Source organism: Eretmochelys imbricata, chromosome 23, assembly GCF_965152235.1.
Source record: "Eretmochelys imbricata isolate rEreImb1 chromosome 23, rEreImb1.hap1, whole genome shotgun sequence".
Taxonomy (NCBI): Eukaryota; Metazoa; Chordata; order Testudines; family Cheloniidae; genus Eretmochelys; species Eretmochelys imbricata.
In genome coordinates, this window is record NC_135594.1 from 8572371 (window position 1) to 8592351 (window position 19981).

The 19981-nt window shown below is 51.6% G+C and overlaps 1 pseudogene; it reads left to right on the plus strand.

The window, feature by feature from the left end:
• Nucleotides 1-1439: 1439 nt before the first annotated feature.
• LOC144279294 (uncharacterized) lies at nucleotides 1440-19627 on the plus strand (annotated as a pseudogene).
• Nucleotides 19628-19981: the final 354 nt, after the last annotated feature.

Below are 19981 nucleotides of genomic sequence, written 5' to 3' on the forward strand. Positions count from 1 at the left end.
TTGCTGGTATAGGCCCTGACGCCTGCCCAGAGTCTATTCAAGTCAAGGGATGCCCATACGAGTGGAAGGGATGGATCATCGGCCTGCAGGATCAGGGCCATGGACATGTCAGCCCTGACCCTGCTCCCACTGCAATGAACGAGAGAGCTCTCAGTGACCCCAATCGTGCAGGATCTGGCCCATAACACGGCACGGGGTCAGGGTCAGCTGTTGGCCTAACCCATCTCCAGCGAGTCTCTGGCATGCTCACACCAACCTTCAGCCATGGGTCTGGGGTCCAGTGAGCTCTACATGCTGGTACAGGGAGCCGTTCCTTATCTGCACTCAGGCTGAAATGCACCAGCTAACCCCGGATTTCTCCCCGGGCAAATAAGAAGTTATAGACTGTGGATCAGATCCCCGGCTGGTGTAAATGCACCTGGCTCCATTGCTCCAAGAGGGGCAGATCGCTAGCTGGGATCCTCAGGCCAATTCACACTGGGAGCTGGACACCAAGCTGCACTTTGTGCTTGTGAAAATCCGCCACTGTGCTGAGAGGAAATTGGCTCCAGGGAGCTTAACAGCAAATTCATTCTGTCTCTGGCTAGGGGATAAACACAGGGGCAGAACGTGGCCCATTGTTAGTCTGGGACTGAATTTCTCTCTACTAGCTGGAGCTAGATTTGCCTGGAGACGCTCACTTTCCTTTAAGGAGTACTTGTGGCACCTTAGAGACTAACCAATTTATTTGAGCACACGCTTTCGTGAGCTACAGCCCACTTCATCGGATGCATACTGTGAAGAATACAGAAGATGTTTTTATACACACAGACCATGAAAAAGTGGGTGTCTTTTTCATGGTCTGTGTGTAGAAAAACATTTTCTGTATTTTCCACAGTATGCATCTGATGAAGTGAACTGTAGCTCACAAAAGCTTGTGCTCAAATAAATTGGTTAGTCTCTAAGGTGCCACAAGTACTCCTTTTCTTTTTGCGAATACAGACTAACATGGCTGTTACTCTGAAACCTGCCACTTTCCTTTAGAGGATGTGACTGTATTTCCAGCTCCAGTCACTATAATTCCCTGTTCCACCTCCCCTCCTGCACTGAGACCCTTTGTGTTTATTTCACAGGCTCCCTTGTCACAAGCCAGGAAATCTGCAGCTCTCCCAGTGAGTGACTGGTCCTGGGAGCACAGCAGGGATTGGAGGGTTCGGGTTCAGACACGTTCCACTGGAGTGAGTGAGTCAGGTCCCCAGCAGGTGTAAATCGGCCCCGCTGTAATGGAGTGAATGGAGCTTTGCTGATTGACACCAGCGGGGGATCTGGCCCCAGGTGTTTAACACTGATGTGTTTGCTCCCCAGGCACTCTCCCCGCCCCGTGGCTGTTCCTGGACAGGCTGTCTGCTCGCCAAGGGAACACAGCCATGGTGTCGTGTTTAGTCCCTTTGGACGCCCCCATGACCCGCATTGTCTTCTGCAAAGACGGGAAGGAGATTTCTGTCCAGCCCAAGGGAGGAAACACAATAGTCTACGACTCACCCTACACAGTGTCCAAGGAGAGTGCAGGGGCCTTTTCCTGCCTCTCCCAGCTCAAGGATGACAACAACCAGGAGAACAATTCTCTCCCCAGTGACCCCTGGGACCTGCACGTGGATGGTAATGCAAAGCACTAATGGTGGGCTTGGTGTGCAGGGTCAGGGAGCCGGGACGGGCTGGGGACACACTGTGATATCTAGAGTTAAGATGTAAAACTTCCCTCTCCTTCCCCAACATTTCCCAGGTGAGAACTCTGTCCCTGGGGCAATGGTTACATGTTTTTAGTGAAGAAGGACCATCCTCTCATCATGGTGAGGAAGAGCAGGTTTTTCCCACTAATTAAAAGACAAAAGATCGTGATCTTCTCTGAAGGGCAGCATGTGAAAATGGACAAACTGTTACAGATATTCAGCAGTTTTATTGTCATCATGGTCTACTTTACTAAAACCTTCATAAATTACAGTACGGAACAGAGCAGCATGACTAACTTTTGGCTCACTGGCTATTTCAAAAAATTGGGTGGGGGGGAATTGTTTCGGACTCACTTGAAAACAATTTTTTTCAAAATTTTCAGTGAATCAAAAAGTTGGAAAAAAAACTTTCTTGAGGCTGCTGTTCTACTCCTCATTGGTATGAGGCTTTTGGCATTTGAAGTGATGTGTAATCGCTGTGTATCTGCCCCACAGATGGTGAGGGCTCTGGAGAGGGGACATTGCTCCAAGGTAAATGGTTTTGCTCCCTGCTGTGGGATTTCCCTGTAGGAAAGCGGGAGGGCTGGGCTGGGACGAGGGGGGAGCACATGCCAATCTCAGAGGGGAGACTTTACGGCACCGCATGTGCCTGGGGGTGGGGGGGGCAGGAGGCCTCAGGGGCTCACCTCCGTGTGGGGAATGTAAAATGTCCAGGCAGCCCCACATGCCACCGTCTGCTCCCCAGGAGGCTGGGGCCTGCCATGTCCCCATGCTGTGGCTGGCGGTGTGGAGGGAGCTGGACTCTTACCCCATGGCGATGGAGGCCATGGCTGTGCAGAGCCTGGCGGGGGCAGAGACAGGGGTTTGGATTCCGCAGGCAGCGGAGCCAGGAGATAAACGAACTAGCCAGTTCTCCTATCACAGAGCCCCTAGCGATGGCCTGGACGGACGTGTGTCCATGGGGCAGGGGCCTGGGGAGGAGGCAGGATTCACGTGGGCTCTGGCTTTGTGAGGCACCATCAGGCACAAACATCTGGCCAGGGAGTCAGTGGCTGCCGGGCTGCAATCCTGCCCCGCGCAGGTCAGCAGCAGACCCTGGTAGGGTTCCCATACGTCCGGGTTTCCCTGGACATGACCTCTCTTTTGGTCCTCCCTTATTTTTGCGCTGCTCTGAAGGCAATGCCAAGCCCACTGCAGGGCTCTGCCCCCTCCCCATTCAAAGCAGAAAGAATCTTTGTACCTTCCCTCCCCCTTCAGCTTCCCCTTCCCCCAGTAGTGTCCTGTATTTGGGAACTTGAAACATGGTAACCCCAGACCATGGTGTCAGTGCTGCCCCTTGGAAAGGGCTCCATGGCACAGGTGAGGGGCCGACCTCAGCTGCCCCTGCCTTGGTGCTAGGTACAGGATGGCAAAGAACCAGGGCAGAGCGAGATCCCTGCGGGGTTAGGAGCCAGGCGTGAGGTCTCTAAACAGCTGGGCTTGGGTATTCACAGGCTCCCCGAGGCTCGTTAGCGACGTATCATGGCCAGGTGCAATGTCCCCTGTGCAGAAGGGCCAGCACTCAGCAGCGGCCCGTCTGTGAGCAGGACTCATGTTGCAAGTTCACCTCCACCTTCAGACCGCTCACCCTGCTCCATCCCCTGTCCCAGGGCCTGCTATCCTGCTCTGGGTCTGGATCCTCCACTCTGCCCTAGTCGTGCTCCTGCTGGCAGCTGCCCCGATCATCACCTGCATCCAGAGGAAAAGAGCCATCGCTCAGTACGATCCAGAGGGCTCTGGGTGGAATGGCAGGGAGAAGAAGGAAGGAGAGGTGACCAATGGCTCTGGGTGTCCCCCCTGTCCTGGGCAGGTTGGAGGGTCGCCTGGGATTACAGAGAGGTCTGTGGGTTATGCCATTGTGCAGAAATGTGTCCATCAGGCTCAGGGGGAGTAGCTCATTGATCAGACTTGGGGGGGTCCCTGATAAATATGGGACACCAAGCAGCCCCCGTAGGTTCCCCTGCCATGGGATATGAACGTTAGCTTAACTCCAGACCCACCCAGTACCCCCTCTTCCCTGGTCGGTGGCTTGGCCAGCTCCTGCTTTCTGTGCCTGTGTTCTGGGGCAGCTGTGGTGAGGATGGCCTATCTCCTCACACTGCCCTGCCCTTCAGTCACACCAGTGTGTGTGTGTGTGTGTGTGTAAATCCAGAAGAACCCCATGGCCTGCAGCAGCTTTACTCTGGGGTCACGCGTGTGTCACCAGGCCAGGATCCAGCCCCTGTGTTCGTGCAGAGACATATTTGCTTAATAAGGGTTTAATTTTCACTCCTGCTGGGCCTGGCTTGGGGCCAGGGAGCCGGATCCAGCAGGCCAGAGCTGTGGCCCTGCTCCGGTACGGCACACACAGACGGGAGGGCTGGGAGCTCCCAGTGATAGCTGGAATTTTCACAGTGGCTGAACTCTTTCAACCCGCCTGCCCCCTCCCCCCACACGGTTCCCCAGAGGCTGTGATTTCTACCCTTGGTTATTGTAGCATAGGGGCAGACACTGAAGTATGAGCCCTGATCCATACAGCCCCGAGTCCCAGTCTGCTCTGCATTACAGGCATGCTCTACAAGTTTGTGCTGTAAAGAGTCTGAAATATTTGTTGCCTAAATATGAAATTGTTCAAAGTGGTTACAGAAAATAAGCTGCGGTTTGGTGTTTTACTCTGTCAGGCCAGACCTTGAACAATACGGACTGCCACCTCCTCTACCAGGGCTGGACTGGGGGTTATTCTTCCAGCCCCTCAGCCATGCTGCGAATGCAGCACTGCAATCATCCCTGAGACAGAAATGAGCACGGCCGACAAGTGATGGGGGATCATTGTGTCTTGAGAGCAGCATCGCTCTGAGAGTGTGTCTATAAATACTACCGGGCTGTGGGGACAGGGTCGCAGGGGGCGGGGGAGAGACTCCTGCGCTGGGAACAGTGACCACAGCCAGTAACCACAGCCCTGTCTCTCTGCTCACCCAACAGGCAGGGGGGCTCTGTTTAGAACTAGGCTTGGAGGGATTCGCTTGTTATTGGTAAATGTCAGCAAACATCAACTTCCCAGCACGCACACAAACCCACGAGAAAATATTTCTATCGATAATAATAGAAATTTGCAGTTAAGCTAAGTAAGAGAAATGCCGTGTGAGACATTATTAGAGGCTGATTTAAGGATATTTACTGTGTATATTTTGACACAAGATTATGACAATTTGTGTTTTATGGTTATGAAGCTTTAACCTTTTGAATCTCAATGTCTACTGTCATTAAATAATTATTGTCTGACCCCCCGTTGTAATTTCCTCCACTGTGAAATATAAATTAATAAATATAAAAATGTTGCCGAAACCCCATGATTTTAGCCAATAGTGAACATTTAAATTGACAAGAAATGTTAAAAAAAACCTTTAAAATCAATATCGACATTATGTGTCAAAATTATAATAAAAATTGAATTCTGAGAAGCCTATTTATAACCCTGGCCAGGGACCTGCGTGAGCCACCGGGGGATGTCATCCAGAAACAGACACAGCATATGTTATGGGGTCAGTCATGTGACTCAGTCACACCCCCAAGTGATGTCCCAGCACCCCCATTGTGATCTGCCCATGGGCAACTAAGCATACAGAGAGGGATGGGACATGGGGTGCTCTGGATCCAGCATCCTAGCAATTAGATGGAGGCAAACGCTCAACAGGGGCCTCTCCCAGGGCACGGGGGCAGTGTGGGGAGAGGGCGCAGTGTCACCCCCACATGGCTAGAAAAGGGACAAGGGGATTGTCCGGTGGCGGGGGGGGAAGGGAGGCGGTTGCTTCTTTATGAAGAGCCCTGGAGAGCCCTGCTGGGGAAATGGAACAAACTGGGGAATGGGATGAATTCTCGGGGGGGAGGGCAGGAGCAGATGGTACTCATGCAGGAGGGGAAATGGAGGCCATCGTTATGAGGATGGCCACCGCTTCCATTGGAAACAATGGGAAGCTGCACTGCCATGTCAGTGATACCTTAGGGTATGACAGGGAGGGTGCCCCAAGTAAAGATGGCCACCATTTCCCATTGTTTCTAAGGGGAATGAAGCCACAGTCTTCAATCCTGCAGGCCACAAAAAGAAAGAGTGGCCATTTTTACCTAGGGCAACCTCTCTGCCACATCAGGGACATGGGTGGCCATCTTCTCTGAGGGCAGCTTATGGCTTCACTTCCATTTGAAAACAAGGAGGAAATTGGACATCTATGCCATGGGCAGCCTCCCAAGGCTTTAGGGAAATGATAACCATTACCCAGAGGGCAGCCTACATCTTCAGTCCTAGCGAAAACAATGGAAAATGGCAGCCATCTTTACTAGGGGCAACCTCCCTAGGGGCAACTTCAATTTCACATTCCAAGGCCATAGTGTCATGGCAGCCATCTTCCCCATGGGCAGCTTCAGGCTTTTTCTATAATGGCATTAAAGTCTCAGGCTTCCCTCTAGACAGATAGCTGCCATGTTGCTATACCCTTGGGATGTGAAGGGGAAGCTGCCCTTAGTAAAGATGGCTGCCATTTGTGACAGCAGGACATGCAGGGAGGAATTTCCAAAGGGGCTTGAGTGTCTGAGGCGCTGACTGCCATGAAAGCCCAGGAATGAGCGGTGCCTGACTCCTTTGGGGCCTTTTCAACACCTAACCCTAAAATAATGTTGTTATTTTGGAAACAGCTCCATTTTTAGGGGATTTATCTGGAGAACCTCTTTCTCAAAGGGCCTCAGATTTCCTTCACACACTCTGCCTCAGCCACTCACCCAGGCTTCCACTTTTCAGGTGGATTTGACTTGTCATGTGGATTTTAGGCAAAGTTTAAAATTCTGCTTTAAACAGAAACTTTGTTGCTGCAATAACTATGGGAAGCCATCATTGCTCTGTAATTCTCACTCTGGGCTCGCCTGGGAGTTGGGCTCAGAGGGGCTGGTCTAGTCCAGTATCAAACCCCAAAGGTGGAGAGTTGGGTTCAGAGGGGCTGGTCTGATCCAGTATCAAACTCCAAAGGTAGAGAGTTGGGCTCAGAGGGGCTGGTCTGATAGGGTATCAACCCCTCAATCCTCAGCATTTGGGAACACCAGAGAAACTGCCCAGCCCATGAGAGAGGAGCTGTGCAAACAACCTCCCCCTCTCACCAGGGAGTGAGGTCCCTGGCCATTGCGAGGCCGGTAGCAGACACGGCCCCGTCTCTCACAGGGACTGTGGCTTTTCTTCTCTCTGAACCTTGGGGAGCACGTGGCAGATCAGAGAGCACCTGCAGCTTCTCTGGTCCCTGCAGATCAGCAGCGGAGAGGCCAGATCAGAGAGCCACGGCATTTCTCTCACTGAGACACTATGGAGCAGAGCCTGAGAGACGGCACCTGGATCCCCAAGAGGCAGATGCCGCTGTGGAATTGCCAGACTTTGGGGTTATCACGGCTTCTCCCCATGATCCTGCCGCTGGGCCTATGGCTTCTCTGTGAGTATGGACACAACGGGCCTGGTTGGGTTTTAGGAGAAGGCTGAGATGAGACAGGCAGAGAACTGTTTGCTTAATTAGTCCTGAGAGGCATGTTCCAGATGCGCTATTAGACTAGCATCACGGCCCTAGACCCCACAGAGGCCTGTGCCAACCCCCCACCGCGCTCACACGCCCCTGGTCTCCAGTACATCCCTAGCACTGCCAAACACTGTTACTTTTCCCTGCTTATTGTTTTCTATATCAGGGGATTTAAAGCACTTTCAACCCTTCCAGCAAAATCCACATATTTTAGCAGCTGCAATATATGTGCGATCTCAGGCCCTGGCCCAAGCACGGACCCAGCACTGAATATTGACAGGGACGTTTTAAATCACTTATTCACCTGATCCACACGTGGGGGAAAGGTGAGAGTTCAGGGAAGAGCTACAGGAATGATGCGAGGTCTGGAATAGCTGCCTGACAGTGAGAGGCTGACAGAGCTCAGTCTGGTTAGCTGGTGGGAGAGAAGGTTAAAAAGTGACTTGATCACAGTGTATACGCCCCTCTGCAGGGAGATTTCTGACAGCAGAGGTAGATTTCTTGAATCGATCAGACAAAGGCTGAATGAGAGCCAACGGCTGGAAAGTGAAGTCAGACTAATTCACTCTGGAATAAGGCCCACGTAGGGAGTGTGGCTCATTTACCACTGGATCAGATTAACAAGGGAAGCAGTAAGATTGTCTGTGACTTGGAGTTATTAAATGAGGAGTGGATGTGTCTCTAAGAGATACCGTCTAGCTCAAACACGGGTGCTTGCCTAGAAAAAGGAATCACATTGTCAGGTTCTCTGGACAGTCCTTTGCAGGAGGTGAGAGCCAATGATCACAATGGTCCCTTCTGGCGTGAGAATCCATGAGTCTAGGGACCCCTTTACTCAGCCGTGCAGCTCGGTGGGTGAGAAGCCGTCGCAAGGGAGAGGGATTAATTGGAAGAGTGCGATTAACAAATGCAGTTTATTGCATAGGAGAGATTTAAAGGAGGGGATTCCACAGCTGTCACCATCCTGCATCTGTATGTTGCCTTGCTGGGAGAATGTCCATTGATTTTAAACCGAATTAAGTGTTCTACAGCACATCTGTCTGCCCTACTAACAGGAATGCGGTGTATTTTATTTAAAAGGTTTGCTTGCTGCAAGCCAGGAAATTTGTAGCTCTCCAGGTGAGTATTGGCTACATTAGAAGAAGAGAAGGTGCCTAATAAGGAGTGCAGTGGGGCTGGGAGTCAGGGCTCGGTGAGGGGAGTGGGGTCTAGTGGGTTAGAGCAGATCACTGCGGGGTCAGGACTCCTGGGTTCCATTTTTAACTCTGACACACAAAGCCCAAACCTGCTTCCTGTGGCAGAATTCCTTGTAACTTCATTGGGAACAAGATCAGAACAAATCCTCTGTTGGTGTAAACAGGTGCATGTCCACTGAAGTCAAAGGAGCTGCATCCATTTACACCAACTGAGAATTTGTTCCATCAAGTTAAAGCACCTAATTTAAACCAGTGAGGGCCAAATCCACTGGCCGTGTAGACAGCACTGTGACACATGAGGTGCGTGAGGTGGCCAGTGAGAGGTGATAGATCAAACCTTGCTGAGAGTGGAAATTGCACCCATTTGGTATTCAGTGGGGACTGAATTCAGCCACTGGCGTAAGTGGGTGCCTGTTCTGCGTAGACCAGAGCTGGGTTTGACCCTAAGGACTCAGAGTATTGGGGTCGGTGCAGCATCAGTGTAAGTGTCTTGGGGCCTGATTCCCCTTTCTTGGGTGGGACTTCCCTGGCTTGAGGGGAGTTACTGCTGATTTACACCAGTGTGGGTGGAGAGACAGGCTATTTGGAGGGTGGAGGTGGCTGCTTTTCCTTGCACACAGGCTGGAGATGATTTTCCTGTAACACTCACACCTCCCATCCCATTACACCCTTTACATCCCCAATGGCTCCCTGGGATGTTCTGGCCATTGTGCGCTACTCTGGTGACTCCCAGCATCTGCCATCCCACCGGAAATGGCCCTATGAGGTGGGTTCACATGGCAACACAAAGCTGCTGGTACACACAGGGGCATCCAATCTCAAATGGGGGCAAATAGCAATCTCTGCCCCTCTGCCTGTCTCCTGGCCGAACCCTTGTAATCCATAGCACTGCACTGGCGTGGAAGGGAAGCATGCACTGGGGCATCGGGCCCAAAAGTGGGACAAACAAAGGCTAAAATCTCTGCACACTCCCAGTGCATCCTGTCCCTCCCTCCAGACACCACAGCCTCAGGGAGTGACACCACCAAGGGCCCAGATCCCAGCTGGTGTAAATCAGCATTGCTTCATTGGAGTCAATGGAGCCAGATCCCCCGCTGGTGTCAATCAGCCCCACTCCAAAGGAGTGAATGGAGCTTTGCTGATTGACACCAGCGGGGGATCTGGCCCCAGGTGTTTAACACTGATGTGTTTGCTCCCCAGGCACTCTCCCTGCCCCACGGCTGTTCCTGGACAGGCTGTCTGCACACCAAGGGGACACGGCCATGCTGTCGTGTTTAGTCCCTTTGGACGCCCACATGACCCGCATTGTCTTCTGCAAAGATGGGAAGGAGATTTCTGTCCAGCGCAAGGAAGGAAACAAACCCGTCTATGACTCACCCTATACAGTGTCCAGGGAGAGGACAGGGACCTTTTCCTGCCGCTACCAGCTCAAGGATGACAATAACCAGGAGAACAATTCTCTCTCCAGTGACCCCTGGGACCTGCATGTGGATGGTAATGCAATACACTAATGATGGGCTTGGTGCAGTGGGGTCAGGGAGCTGGGACGGGCTGGGGTCACACCATGATATCTAGAGTCAATATGTAAAACTTCCCTCTCCTTCCCCAACATTTCCCAGGTGAGAACTCTGTCCCTGGGGCAATGTTTACATGTTTTTGGGTGACGAAGAACCATCCTCTTAGCCATTGCTGAGTTTCATGGTGAGGAAGAGCTGGTTTTTCCCACTAATTAAAAGACAAAATATCACGATCTTCTCTGAAGGGCAGAGTGTGATACACAGATATTTGGCAGGATTAGTGTCATCATGGTCTACTTTACTAAAACCTTCATGAAATACAAGTACGGAACAGAGCCGCAAAAGACTAGCTGATTTTTTTGGTTCACTGGCTATTTCAAAAAATCCGGGGGTGGGGAAACTTGTTTCAGATTGACTTGAAAACAATATTTTTTTTTCCAAATTTTCAGTGAATCAAAAAGTTGAGAAAAATCTGCTTGAGGTTGCTCTTCTACCCCTCCTTTGTATGAGGCTTTTGGCTGTTGGCAGTGATCTGTGATCCCTTTGTATCTGCCACACAGGTGGTGATGGCTCTGGAGGGGACGCATTGCCCCAAGGTAAATGGTTTTGCTCTGTGCTGTGGGATTTCCCTGTAGGAAAGCTGGAGGGCTGGGCTGGGATGAGGGGGGAGCACATGCCAATCTCAGAGGGGAGACTTTACCCCACCACAGGTGCCTGGGTGGGCAGGAGGCCACGGGCTCACCTCCATGTGGGGAATGTAAAATGTCTAGGCAGCCCCACATGCCACCATCTGCTCCCCAGTGAGCCCCGGTATGTGCTCGTGGCCAGTAATGCTCTCAGCTAGTGTTAACAAGGGGTGAAGACCCTGCTGGGCAGAGGGGCAAAGAGGGACTGAGCTGGTGCCCTGTCCTGGCCCTTGCACAGAATCTCAGCCCAAGTGACGAGGATTCAGATAGTGGCCGTTAATGCAGCACCGGCTATCGTCGGGGGGCTCAGCTCACCTCTGTGCCCTCACAGATTGCCATCGGTGTCACTCCATCGCAGTCATCTGTTGCAATCAGTGTGTTGCCCTGGTGACAAGCTGGCATCACACAAGGGTGAATCGGGGAAATCACTTTCCGTTATAACCCCCTGTCGTCAGTCACTCCTCACTCTGGGAAACTTCCATCTCTTGTGCGGACGTTCTCCATGCCTGCCTCTGTCCCAGGACGAAGGGGGGCTGGGGGCGTAGCAGGTAAATAGAGGAACCTTTGCGCCCGCAGCGTGGTTGCTGCACAGGTGCGAGTGGCAGGTGTGATTCTTGTCAGTTTGGCTGCGATTCAGCTGCTCCTGCACGTGCTTTGCTGGAGTTCAGAAAACAAAGCTGTGAGCTAACCGATGCCAAACTAGAATTGCTGGAAGTACGTCGCCTGACAAACATTCCACCAAAAAAATAGGATTTAATGAAAAAAAATTTCACTGAAAAATGTTATTTTTGACATTTTTATTTTGCTTTAAATGAGAACTTTCCAAAATAGCCAAAAATGTTTCATTCCTAACGGAAATTTTTTTTATTTCCATTTTAAAAAAATCACAGCTTTTTTGAAATTTCTTTCCCCTGCCCCTGCCTCCCCATTCCCTGTTTTTTGCCCGAGTGCAGCAGAATGAGTGATGACCGGGGTGGTTTTTTGTTTTCATTTTTACCTTTTTATTTTTCTCTTTTTTCTGCTCTGCAACTTTTCAAAACATCTCCAACTCCGGCAAAATCACTGAACGGGAAAAGGAAAGCGTGGCTCTGGCTACACTACAGAACCGTTACCAACATAGTCTCCGAGTGTACACACAGCGTACACCGACGGAAGCAGTTGTTCTCCCTGTGGAGGAAACAATGTCCCCAAACAATGTTAGCTACACCGACAGAAACACTCTTCCCCCCGCTATATCTGAAGCTACGCTGAGGGGGTTATCTGCACAGGTGGTCGCTAAGGGCCCAGTGATTTCAGTGGGAGTTAGGTGCCTAAATACCTTGGAGGGTCTGGGCCCAACTCTCATTTTCCCTTTGGCCCCTGGGTAACTATTCCAAACATGGAGCCATTCTGAAAAGTTACAGAGCAGAAGTGTGTGTGGGGGGGACCCAGAAAAAGCAGAGGAGAAAAGCAAAAATCGTACCCTGGCCATGGTTATATTATCACGTTCTATGGCAAAAAGGGGAAGGGGGGGAAAGAAGAGAAAAAGTTTATTAGAAGTTAATTAGAAAAGTGGGGGGGGGGGAATGGGGGAAAATGCAAAACCAAAAATGGGGGAAATAGAAAAATGGGGGGAAATGCAAAATCAAGCATTCAGCATTTATTTATTTATGATTTAGTTGGGGATTGGTCCTGCTTTGAGCAGGGGGTTGGACTAGATGACCTCCTGAGGTCCCTTCCAACCCTGATATTCTATGATTCTATGATTCTATGATTTGAACAAATATGTGTAAGCCCTGCCTGCCCGGTCTGGCACTTTGTCCCCCTCTAGTGGTGGACAGGCCAGCGAGACCGTGAGGAGCCTAGTGCCTCACAGGTAAACAGGCTTTTATCTTTTCAGCTAGGGCAGTACATGCTCATGCATTAAGATCAAGAGGTCCCAGGTTTAAGCCCCACTGGTGACGACCCACCGCGGTGTCACTATTGCATACGTACTGAAATATTTTTTTTAATTACTCTATTTGAATCCTGTAAAACAGAAACATCAATAGTCTGAATTTTTTTTGTGAAACTGGGGTTCCCCCCACACACACTTTTTTTAACATTTGAAAATCAACCCAGACCCAAGTGCAGTTCGAGGCCTGGTATAAGCTGAAATATTAGACTGACCTAGCTATGCCGTGCAGGGCTGTGAAAAAGGTCACACCCGCAGCGCTGTAATTAGGCCGATCAATTCTTTCAATGAATAGATCGCAAAGCCCTTTACCGAGTAGGTCAGTAGCCTCATCATCCCCATTGTACGGATGGGGAAACTGAGGCATGGGGCGAGGAAATGATTTACCCGAGGTTACCCAGCCGCAGAACTTGAAATAGGACCCGGGTTTCCTGAGTACAAGTCCAGTGCTTTATCCACTCTACTGAGTGCTTTATTACTTTGTTAATCGAATGTTCCCATGTCCCTGTGTGATGGCTCCAGAGCTGGTCGCACGTATTTCACTGGCAATCATTGCCATGCTACATTGGGGTATCAGCTGTTTGAGGAGATCTGTGATCGCTCTGTGTCTGCCCCACAGATGGACCCAGCCCTTCGGGGAGTGACACCTCATGGAGGGTTTGGCTCAATGCTGCAGGATTTCCTTCTGTGTGTGGGGGGAGGGGAGGGAGCTGATCTGAAATTACAGGAGAGCACCCACCACTCTCAGTGGCGAGACCATTACCCTGCTTTAGGCACCTGGATGGGCAGGGGCTGCAGGGTAAGAATCCATGAGGAGCAATAGGGTGTTTCACAAGGATATGGCTAAAGCCAACTTGTTATCTTATGATGAGATTACTGGTTCTTATGATGAGATTACTGGTTCTGTGGATGAAGGGAAAGCAGTGGATGTATTGTTTCTTGACGTTAGCAAAGCTTTTGACACGGTCTCCCACAGTATTCTTGTCAGCAAGTTAAAGAAGTACGGGCTGGATGAATGCACTATAAGGTGGGTAGAAAGTTTGCTAGATTGTCGGGCTCAACGGGTAGTGATCAATGGCTCCATGTCTAGTGGGCAGCCGGTGTCAAGTGGAGTGCCCCAGGGGTCGGTCCTGGGGCCGGTTTTGTTCAATATCTTCATAAATGATCTGGAGGATGGTGTGGATTGCACTCTCAGCAAATTTGCGGATGATACTAAACTGGGAGGAGTGGTAGATACCCTGGAGGGCAGGGATAGGATACAGATGGACCTAGACAAATTGGAGGATTGGGCCAAAAGAAATCTGATGAGGTTCAATAAGGACAAGTGCAGGGTCCTGCACTTAGGACGGAAGAACCCAATGCACAGCTACAGACTAGGGACTGAATGGCTAGGCAGCAGTTCTGCGGAAAAGGACCTAGGGGTGACAGTGGACGAGAAGCTGGATATGAGTCAGCAGTGTGCCCTTGTTGCCAAGAAGGCCAATGGCATTTTGGGATGTATAAGTAGGGGCATAGCGAGCAGATCGAGGGACATGATCGTCCCCCTCTATTCGACATTGGTGAGGCCTCATCTGGACTACTGTGTCCAGTTTTGGGCCCCACACTACAAGAAGGATGTGGATAAATTGGAAAGAGTCCAGCGAAGGGCAACAAAAATGATTAGGGGTCTGGAACACATGACTTATGAGGAGAGGCTGAGGGAACTGGGATTGTTTAGTCTGCAGAAGAGAAGAATGAGGGGGAATTTGATAGCTGCTTTCAACTACCTGAGAGGTGATTCCAGAGAGGATGGTTCTAGACTATTCTCGGTGGTGGAAGAGGACAGGACAAGGAGTAATGGTCTCAAGTTGCAGTGGGGGAGGTTTAGGTTGGATATTAGGAAAAACTTTTTCACTAGGAGGGTGGTGAAACACTGGAATGCATTGCCTAGGGAGGTGGTGGGATCTCCTTCCTTAGAAGTTTTTAAGGTCAGGCTTGACAAAGCCCTGGCTGGGATGATTTAATTGGGGATGGGTCCTGCTTTTGAGCAGGGGGTTGGACTAGATGACCTCCTGAGGTCCCTTCCAACCCTGATATTCTATGATTCTATGATTCTATGATCTGTACTGGGACCGGTGCTGTTCAGCATATTCATTAATGATCTGGGAAAGGGGGTACACAATTTTGGCAGGCTCAGCTTAGTTTTTCACTCCAGCTAGCTCCTGAAGCTCAATCCTGGGCAAACTGCCCTGATTACAGTTTCCATTATCTCTGTCTCAGTGGTCCCCTTGGGAACACCATTTGCAGTTTGATAAGCCAAACTGCTTTAGTTTAGCCTGTCCTTTTGCAGGGAGTTCCTAAACTGTCCTGTTATTTTAAAGTCTTTCTTTAACACTCGTTTTCTTTTCTGGGATGGGATTGACAGATATTTTGCTCCTCTTTTGCTGTAGCAATGGCTTGTAAAATCTTCTCTCTTAATGCCAGCAATGTAAGACAATCCCTGATTTTCCAGCAGGTTTGGCTCTTCACTATTGAAATGAATTCTGATATATTTGGGTAAGGTCAAAGAGCTTTTGGCTGCAGTTTCACTGTGAGGTGTCCCAGAAATGCCCAGGGAGTCACAGACTTCTCTTAAATGCTCATCCTTTAGCTGGTATCAGAGTCCTCCTACCTCCACTACTGGTCTTTTAACTCTCTCCCAGCCATAGCACTTGCAACCAATGAAATCTTCCCTGGCAGCTTTCTCTGGAGCAGTCTGCAGCAGTTTGGTGGGTTCCTCTCTTGGAGAGATCAGATCATTGCAATTCAGCCTCTCCTGTCTGGGCTCACCAAATCTTACACTCCCAGAGCAGGGGCGGTTTAAATAGTGGAGTCTTATTAAACTTAGTATCCACAAAACAAACAAGAGCTTCAAGCCTTTTCTGGTTCCCTTGGGAGTGCTACACTGCAGCTGAATTGAGCCGAGGCGAACGTATGGCTCCTCTCAGAGAGTGCACTGAAGACACGAAGTGATGGGGCTTGTTTCCCTTCTGGGGAGCTGCATTCACTCAGCTGCGGGGGAGGGGGGAGGGATAGCTCAGTAGTTTGAGCATTGGTCTGCTAAACCCAGGATTGTGAGTTCAATCCTTGAGGGAGCCATTTAGGGATCTGGGGCAAAAAGTGGGGTTTGGCCCTGCTTTGAGCAGGGGTTGGACGAGATGACCTCCTGAGGTCCCTTCCAACCCTGATATTCTATGATGCTAGAACAGGCCAGCAGGGGAGCATCTCCTCCTGTGCAGGGAATATCTCAGGAGAAGCACAAGGAACAGAACAGCCTTTGGACTGTACACATCTGTCCTAGACTACACAACACCTCTTCTCTCCTCCTCGCTTCATCTTCAGGGAGCAGTATTTTACTGCACGCCGTCCGCTCTGACCCCTTTCGTTGATACACAAAAAGTGTTCATGGGAACATTGCTGGTGCCAGCACTGCCAGGGCACTAGCGCGTGTGCACACTTCATCGCCTTTGCCAGCGCTGGGCGTTTCCACAGCAACAGGCTGCATCGGCAAGAGGTGTGTGGCTCCGGGGTCGTCATCCCAGCATCCCTCATGCTGCCATCAGGCACATTGTCTTGTGTGGGCTTTTTGCAGTGCATTGTGGGATACGAGCACCCCTCTCAGGGAATGTTAGCGTTTAGGGTGCGGGACAGATCTGGCAATGTCCTGGCACATCCTGGGTGAACCTACCTGAATTAAGGGTAAGTCACTTTGGAGTCCATTGTATTAAAAATGCAAAGTTTCTGTATTATTGGGGGTTGTACAAAATTTCTCTAGGGGGGAGGCGTGGCCAGTGTAAACCTCCAGAAGCATTATGAGCTTCAAAGGACTATTTCAAAGAACTCGCCAGACAAACAAAGTTACATGGGGCTCTGGGGAAATACCTGGGGGAGGCAAATGCACGTTACTAGGCATGGCAGGGTGTAGAGGATTCGTGCATGAGTCCCAACTGACAAAAAAAACAACCACTTTGTTGGGAGCTGTTCTTCGTTTGGTCACTGTAAGAGTTGCTTGGGCAGGAAGGGGCAGAAGAGGAATGGAGGAAGGACCCAATAGCCATCACAGCCAAAACATGGAGTAAAAACAAAGGACAGATTTGTACCCACACGTTCAGAACACACGAGATTACCAGTCCATTGCTTTAATGACTTGGCTAACTCATCATGCGAAAGGACCCCATTGCCACCAGCTGTCCTTTGATCAGCCAAAGTCAGGAATAGAAGACATAGCCGTTAAAGCCTGCGGTGGTGCAGAGATATCTATTAAGAGTCCCTGTGATAAATGAAGGTGTGGGGGATCTCCTTTTTATGGACACCCAGCCAGCCAGTTAGCTATGAAGTCCCTCTTGCTGGCTGTTCTCTGCTTGCTTTACCTGTAAAGGCTTAAAAAGTCCCCCAGGTAAAGGAAAGGGAGTGGGCACCTGACCAAAAGAGCCGATGGGAAGGCTAGAATTTTTTAAAATGGGGAAAAAACGTCTGATGTTGTTCTTCAGGAAAGAGGGGGACGGGGAGCAGTTATGCTATGAGAAGCTTTAAGCCAGATATGATCATAAAGCATCAGATCATACCTAGAACAACTTATTTGGAACCCCCAGATGTGTAAGTAGATCAGGAATGTTTAGAAAGACACAATTAGGTTTATTTCTGTTTATTTCTTATGGCTAGTGGACTCCTCTGTGCTAACCCCAGGTGCTTTTGTTTGCTTGCTATCCTGCTGGAACTGGCCACGCCCTTGGACGCGAAGCTGCTGAAGGCCAAGGAGCAGGTGAGAGCTTCCTGGGTTGGGGGTTCTACTCTTGTCTTGGGGAAAGGAATGGAGTCTAGTGTGTAAAACCAGGGGGGATGGGAGCCAGGACTCCTGGGTTCTATCTCTGGCTCTGGGAGGGGAATGGGGTCTAGTGGTTAGAGCAGGGGAGCTGGGAGCCAGGACTCCTGGGTTCTATCCCTAGCTCTGCTGCTGTCCTGGGTGCAGTCCTCTCACCTGTCCAGCAGTGCCAGGTGTTGAGCGAGCCCCGTGTCTCTCCCCAGGGCTCTGAGGTGACGCTGCAGCTGCTGTTCCTGGACGGCGAGGAGGCCTTTGGGGAGTGGAGTGAGAGGGATTCCCTGTACGGGGCTGTCCATGGCCAAGGCTCAGCACCAGCCGGGCACCAGCCAGCTCCAGGCTATGGTGAGAGCCGCCCACCTGCCCCTCTGGGGAGTTCTCCATGGGGGATCTTTCAGGCTGGAGGGAGATGGTGGGGGTGCCTGTGCGGGGTAGGCGGGGGGCTCAATCTGTCTGCACTGGATCTTGTACCAATCCCTCCCTCAGATCCTCCTGGGGTGACTGGGCCCCTACAGATTAAACCCCTCGTTGCCTCCTTGCAGAGCCTGTTTATCTTGCTGGACCTGCTGGGGGCCTGCCACCCGACCATCCAGAACCACTTCCCCCTCACTGCCTCCTGGTTCGACCGGCTCGTCGGCATCGGTACCAAACCTTTCTTTCTTCCAGGGGTGGGAGGGGGCTTGCCCCCCCAGGCACCTGTAGCAGGACAGCTACCCCCCCCCCGCCAGTCCTGATGGTCCTGCGTCTGTCTGACAATGAATAAAGGTGCCTGGGTTCTAGCCCCAGCTCTGGGACGGGAGTGGGGTCTAGTGGTTAGAGCAGGGGGGCTGGGAACCAGGACTCCTCGGTTCTATCCCCAGCTGTGGGACAGAGCTGGGAGTTGGGGATTCAGTCCCCAGGGCTGTTGACCTGGCATCTTTCACCAACACTTTATTTCCCTCAAACACGACTTGTCAGGTTTGAAATCCCCCCTCCCTCCCCGGCAGCGTCTCCGTGTCCTCAGGGAGCTCTGGTGTGAGCGGCCAGGTGTAGCCCCCTGTGGGGCTCGTTCTGCCGTGCCCCAGCCTGGCAGGTCCCAGGAACCAGCCCATTCCTCACTCTCTTCTCTGTGTCGCCCAGAGAAGCGTCTGCACCGGCTGGGCCTGCTGCAGTCCCACCCCCGGGAGCAGACGTACTTCCAGCGGGAGCCTGCCTATGGGCCTGTCGAAGAGGACCACGTCCCCTTCCTTCGCAAAGGTACCTGTCCTGCCCCATGCTACCGGACATCCAGGTGCAGAGCAGAGTGGGATGGACAGCTGGGGAGGCCTCCCCGGGGGAGCCAGGACAGAATGTGTGCAGATCAAGCATGGTGAGACTCCCCCAGGCTCCCACACAAGCCTGGCCTCATGAGAGGAGCAAGGGACTGAGACCTGGGTTCAGGTCCTGGCTTTGCCACTGCCCTGCTGGGTGACTTTGCTGCTGTCTTCCTCAGTTTCCCCATCTGTGAAGTGGGGGGAATCATTCTGACCCCCTTTGTAAAGTGCTTTGGGATCCCCTGAGGACAAGGGCTATGCAAGAGCTAGGTGTTATTTACAGGGGTAACATGCTTTATAGATGATGTTTGCCTGCCTGGCACACTTCACCCCAGAGGTGACTGCATTTTGAACTTAGGCTCTGGGATCCTTGGGAGTGAAAGACTTTATAAACACATCGTTGCTATCTAGCCACTTGGCCCTGACTCACTTGATGTCTCTGGCCAATCTGGTTCCCATAATGCACCTGGGCCAGCTGCTCGTTGCTAGGTCAGGGGAGCACATAGCTCCTAGATGTAAGGCCAGGTCATGCCTGAGGGCCTGGCTCCATCTACTGAGACAGTGTGTGGGTTTAGAATGTCGCCCGTCGCCCGCTAGTGGCTGGGCCACATGGGGATAATAGTCTACTAGTGCTGACAATAGTGGAATTACTCTTGTAGCTCCAGCAGTAGAGGCTGGTGCTTGCAGTGATGCAGATCCTGGGTTGGATCCCTGCTGACTATCCATGTATCTGTCTGGCCGCAGGAGTGCCGGTGCTGCACCTCATCGCCACCCCCTTCCCATGGGTCTGGCACACGATGGAGGACACGGAGCAGAACCTGCACCCCCAGACCGTGGAGAACCTCTGCAAGATCCTGGCTGCCTTTCTGGCCAAGTACCTGTGGCTGTGACTACCCAGAGCCGCCCCTGGTGAAGGGACCAACCCCTCCCTGGGCCTTACAGGATCCTTCACCCTTCCTGGGCCGAGCTCCATGGGGCCAGCGGCCAAAACACCCTAGGGACCAGGCAAGGTGGCTTGGGGGGCCCGGGCTGTGGCAGCCCCGCAGGGGCTTGGGGAGGTGTTAAAATGATGGGAGGATGGGAAGGAGATTGTGCTGAGTCTGTTCCGGGGCTGCAGAAGGTCTGTGGCCAGTCCAGAAGTGAAACCTCTTGCTTGAGCCTCTTGAGGTTGGGCCTTCCTGGGCTTTACATGCCCTCCAGAGCTCCAGCCGCCGGGGCCTGGACTAGCTTCTTCCCAGCTGGGG